The 6,102-nt window shown below is 38.9% G+C and overlaps 1 long non-coding RNA gene across 1 annotated transcript; it reads left to right on the top strand.

Moving 5' to 3' along the window:
* Nucleotides 1-1,330: 1,330 nt before the first annotated feature.
* On the top strand, nt 1,331-5,523 carry LOC115095860. Its single transcript, XR_003857895.1, has 2 exons — nt 1,331-1,899; nt 2,961-5,523. It is a non-coding gene; the product is annotated as an uncharacterized LOC115095860 (long non-coding RNA).
* The last annotated feature ends 579 nt before the right edge of the window (nt 5,524-6,102 follow it).

The following is a 6,102-nucleotide window of genomic DNA, read 5'->3' as shown; positions in this document are numbered from 1 at the left end:
GTGGATGCACAGAGCCCTAATTCAAAGTGTGAGCCCAAAAGGTTTAAACAAACTGAATCCCATTTTAAACAATTCTCCCAATATATTCATTTTTTTAAAATTCTTTTTGGTGCTGAATTTGCAATTTTATGTGTGATTTGAAGTGGCGTCAAGCAGACGACTGAGGCATATAAACTGATGGGTCTCTAGTAAGATCGATGTCGGGACATTTTGGTAAAACAATTGGAGGAAAGTGACTTGTACTCTTTGGTAAGCTCAGAAAAATTGGGACATCATTGATTTAGCAACTGAAGGAGAAGAACTGTGTGCTGGTCATGAGATGATTTCATGAAGATCTTTAAGTTAAGTAGCTTCATTTTCTATTGTTTAAAGTATTTTTTGGCTGAAGAAGTCATTCAATTTAAGGCTGCATTTGCCTTCACATTGTTTTACCTTTGAGATGATATATGACTGAGGAAGTTACCTTGACTTGAAAGCTGTACTCTCATAGGTGTGGCATAGGATGGCATAGCAATGTATGGGTAGAGGTTAGGTAACATTTATATGCCTTAGTCACCCCTTTGATGCCACTTCAAATCGTATATAGTTGTGAACAAGTGAAGGAAATGCCAGAGATCAACTGGGATCTAGTGGCATTGCACCAGGAAGTACATAACTGGGCATCATACGTACGTACCTGGGCATCTTATTCATTGTTTCCATGATAGATTTAGTGATATGTAACATTAATTAAGACAGAAGAAATATGAGATAGGCCTGTCGCCTTAGGTTGAAAGAACTTTATTTGCACAATCGTTAAAAAAGCCCAACTCTGGGCCGAGTTTCGCACAGGCGGCTGCATAAGGGGCTGGTCACTATAGTGAGTTACACCGGCGACAGTGTTTCTGCTTATATTATACAGTTTTATGATCTTTATTGATACAGAAATTGAATTTATTTATTTATTTATTTATTTAATTTATTTCTTTTATATACCGACGTTCGATCGAGATATCACATCGGTTTCCAGATAACTAAAAGAATAGGGTAGTAACAGCCCTATTTTACATTATAACATTGTAATAAATATAATAAATTATAACATTGTAATAAAATATAACGAATTGTAACAGAAATAACAGGAGTTCTACCAATCAGCAGAAGCATTTCAATTTAGAAGAGGCTGTTCACTAATTTTCCTCACATTATTGGTTATAATATGATTTTATTGCATTTTGTCTGACCAGTCCCTGATGTAGCCGCATGTGCAAAACTCAGCCAGAGTTGGGCTTTTTTAATAATTGTGCGAAAATTGTTCTTTCAACCTAAGGCGACAGGTCTATCTTGTATTTTTTTTCTGCATTCTGGCTTCAATAGACCATCTTCTGGTTTGTTTCTTGGGGCCTTTCCTTCTATGGAATAAATAAGATACTGTATTTTTGAGTGCATAATCTAGTAGTTGCTCATGATCGCCAGCCACATGAATTACATTGCCCACTAGAATCAGGTACATTCTCTCTTCTAAGCCTTAAACTGGACCAAGTAACTTCTAACATTTATTAGAGAGGATAGGCTCTTCAGTGCATTTTGGGCTCATTGTTGGTAGCAGAGAAATACTGAGGAACCCTCAGTATACTTGCCTACAGTGCTTTGGTTTGATGGCTAATTTGTTGTTCTGCATCTTTCTCTTAAACTCTTGGCCTCTTGAGAACTTCCACCATTGTACCTATAGTGTTGTATTTTGCTGGTACAAATGTTCCGCCTCCAGCTATCGACATCAATAACGAAGGTAACTATTAGGCTGTGAGGCTGATTGCATTCTCTTCTTTTCTCGTTAGCGGAGCTGCAGCAACTGCGGAAACAGCTTCTGTTCCAGGTGCTGCTCTTACAAAGTACCAAAGTCTTTTATGGGAGCCACAGGTGAGTGAGTGAGGCATTTCCTGGATATTATTTGCCAGTAGCTCTACTTTGCATTCCAGCACCGAGCAGAAGAAGTTATAAGCTGCAATGGTTTGATATCTGTAGCCATGTATAGAGAGGGGGGCCTCTGAGTTTAGAAATAAAGGAAAGGTGATTATATTAAATTTACCACAAATTACACAAAGATGTGAACACTCAGTTTGCGGGCTAGTGTTAATATTGAGTTGTTTATCATCTGATCTCTTTCAGCTTGTTTAAAAGTTGCTATTTGTTGAAAAAAGGCACGGCCATGTCGCTGGTGTCGATTTCATTGAAGCTGAGATTAATGTCTGCAAGTTGGAATTTAAGAGGAAAATGAAATGAAATATATTTTGTGACTATATGCATGGTTTATGGTGGGAGGAATAAGGATCTCAAAGGAGTTGGATACGGTGGGGGAGGGCTTCTGTGGAAAGCTCAGTTATTTCATCATCTTCTATTTATGGCACCCCTTTTCAGCTAGAGATAATACAAAGAGTAAATATGGTGCACATGCACGATAACGGTGAGAGTAATGAATTGGGAAACGGTGATCACTACGATTACATGAAAGGTAGCAAGGTTGCAGTATTTACATAATAGGTATAAGAAATAACTGCAGAGGCAAACTGTCTGAAGGAAATAATCCTTGAAATGATGTAGTATAATGTCAGTTGTGTAGGAGCTACATACAAGGTATTAGTCACTGTATGTCCATATGACCTTAGTGTAGCGAAGATCAGTTTATGGTTATGCACAGTTCAGTTTATGGCCGTGTGTACAGTGTGGTGGATCTGTCTTTAGGTAATGCCAAATGCTGATTTAAAGAGCCATGTCTTGATCAATCTCCTGAAGTATTGACGATCTGGGGCCCATCTAACGTGGGCAGCAAGGTGTCCAGAGCCTCCCAACAGGGAGGCAGCAAGGTGTCCAGGTGGCCAGAGCCTCCCAACAGGAAGGGAAAACTGCAGGAGGACTGGTCACCAAACAGAGTAATACATCTTTAGGGAATCGTATCAAATGACTTGTGTGTTTCTTTTCAGCACCCGATGCACAGAGAGAAACTGTGTCTGTCTGTGCACTCTGCAATCAGATTTTAAACAAGAAGGAATGAGTGTCCCACCTTGATGGTCGGAAATGAAATGGGCGACAGTGCAGCAGGTGCACGGTCTAGCCTCATTGCCTTCAAGCAAACCAGGATGCCTGACACGCACCTCAAAGAGGCGGAGCTTCCGAATCCACCTCTCTTGACACTATATGCAATATTCAGAGATGGCATCGTTTAGGTTTTACTGTTTCTTGGGACCAAGAGCGGGACAATCCAGTAATATATTTGTTTCCACTATAATAACATTATTTGCACTTCTGCCTTATCTCATTGTGCACCTAATCCTGAGCTATCCACTATTCAGGCTTATAAATCATAACAGATTTTACAACTTAGGGGCAGCGGTAGTACATTGGTTATAGTACCTCTGTTCATGATGGGAATATAATTGGGTAGAAAACAAGATAGGCCTGATGACCTGCAAGCTATCAGCTGTACTCGTAAGAAGGTATTTTTATCTCAAACACTGTGCACATGTGGACAAAGTTCCTAGATTTTCTCTGCTAGTTATTTCTGTGTAGAGCAGTTAATCATAAAGATGGCTGTCCTTAAAGTACATTGTCATATGGGCTAAATATTATGATGTCTGGTGGAGGAAGACAGATCTTCTTTGTTATCCTGAGTAGGACTTGGGCAGCGGAGGAAAAATACAGTAAATGCTGTAGAATGAAGGCACTGACTCGGCATATCCCGCTTGTTGATGTTGACTTGACGATGTCGTCTAAGAAGTTAGCTCGAGTCCTCTGAAGCAGTAGTGCCTCAGACACATATCTAGGATGACTCTACTAACCCTAGAGAAAGTTTTCTGCATTTCTTTCCTGTGTTAATAGTTTTGTTTTTAGTTTTGGAGAACTCCATTTTTTTTTCCTGGTCTGTCGTTTTCTCATCGGCTTCATTGTTTAGCCGATAGGAATTCACGTTTCAGAAAGAGGCCTGGCTACAAAATTGCAAATATCTGAGACTTGCACTGGCAGCCATGTTCAAAGTGCCTCCTTGAAAATTATTTTTACAAAGTGTTTTTTTCAGCAAGCTCAAGAAAGATGGGAGTGAAGTAATTCAGTGGATTACTTAACTACAGGAGTAAAGGATTCACTGTTTATATCATTCATATTTGACCAAAATTGACTGAGCAGGACACACCACTGCTATAACTAGCAATTTACTGAATTCTGAAATCTGACGTCCTGCTGTTTGCCAGACCAAGGCTGTCAGTATTAAGATGCAGTATGGTAATAACTGAGTCCCCCCCCAAAAAATCTGCCTTCATTCAGAATACAAGAGAGAGACAGGCAGAATAAAGCAAACAAAAATGATTGCATAGCTTTTTTTGAACACATATATATATAATACAGTGATGCTCTACACTTCATAAAAAATTCAAACACATATAGAGCAAATCATTCCTAAAATACTCAGGTTGTTGGAGCAAATTTATTGGTGAAGCTGTCCTGTGTGTTTTATGCATGTGGCATCTTAACAGCGCACACTTTTGAAGAATCTGGTATTTGTGCTGCATTTCTGTTATCACAAGGGTAAGGAACTGTCCTCAGATGTGTTTACTTCCTTAGGGGGTAAATTTCAAAGGAGTTACGCGCATAAATGACTATCTTAGCAATTTTCAAAAAATCATTTTACTTGAGTAAAGTGCACTTATGCGAGTAAATCCTATGGGCAATTCAATGGCATATATTTGTAGCAATTTTCAAAAGCCCACTTACACAAGTAATGTTCATTTACTCGCCTAAATTCTTTTTAAAATCAGGCCGTTAGTGTTCTTCTGCAGTTGTTCTGAACATCGGTAAATCCATCACGGCAAAATGTTTGGAGAGCTACCAGAACAGTGGAAAACAAATCTCCCAGCTTCCATGTGCTGGCTCTACTCCTTCCCATTATAAGGGCAGAATCAAATTTGGTACATGGGCTTTATTTATATAAATAGTTATTGGTATGATGAGAGCAATTTTAGCAATGATTCCATCTCTGCCTATTTCCACACGCTTGGAGCTGGAATGTGCTTTTAAAGGTTTGATTTTAGTTTGCTCTTGTTTTTATGGACCTTTTGAGTTGTAGGGATTCATTCTGGACCCAGTGGATCTTCTTCCTAATATCTGTAATCTTATTTATTTATTTATTTTAAATGTCTTTCTATAAAATGTTGGGGAATTGAATTAGTTTTGAGCCTAGAAATAAAGGAGGGAGCACCATGGACATATTGATTTTTCCTAAAGGCGATGCTAATGTACTTTATAATTTGAAACTCTTATCTAATATAGTTGCAGGAGGGAAAAATGGACAGTCTTTGATACCTTTTTAAAGGGAAAAAGGAGCTGGAGCCCGGGTGTTTCAGTCTAGAAGTATGAACTTTTCCCTCAGATTCTGTCCCCCCTGTCTGTCTGCCTTCTATTTTTGTTCTGTGTGATGTTATAACAATGGGCTGTTTTACCTGAAAAGCACATGTATGTAGGTAAATTAAAGAAATACTGTATTACCAACATGAATATTTGTCCTTCTTACTTGTCTGTTTGATAGTTCATTATATGATTTCAAATGGAGACTAAGGGGCCTATGCAAATCAGTTTTGGTTGTGGGCGGGATCACAAAAATATTTCACAGGCATGTTAAAAAGCCACGCACAGCATGGTGCAAAAAAATGTATCATGTTCACATTAAAAATGAATAGGATTTTCCTGCATAACTGGGACCCATTTCTGTAAACTTTGCCTCAAAGAGCTAGTTGCCAAATACTCTATGATTATTAACAGGTTTGGATAACTTTGGTTTATTTGTATGTTTTTATATACCGAAGTTTAGCGCTGGCCTTCACTCCAGTTTGCAGGAATAACAACAGTTTACATGAATAGTCAAGCGGTTAACATTAAATAACTGTGGGAGTTGGCGCAGGCCATCACTCCGAAATACAATTATAACAATGGTTTCCATGAACAGTCAAACAGTTTACATTAATAACTGTAGGAGAGGGTACAACAAGGGTTCCCTTTACGTACCCGGATCAGTCCAGACAGTGGGTTATGTCCCCCGTCCAGCAGATGGCGTCAGACAAAGCTTCGGAGGGTGCT

This window comes from Rhinatrema bivittatum, chromosome 7 (genome assembly GCF_901001135.1).
Source record: "Rhinatrema bivittatum chromosome 7, aRhiBiv1.1, whole genome shotgun sequence".
Classification (NCBI taxonomy): Eukaryota; Metazoa; Chordata; class Amphibia; order Gymnophiona; family Rhinatrematidae; genus Rhinatrema; species Rhinatrema bivittatum.
This window is presented reverse-complemented; position numbering and strand designations above follow the sequence as displayed.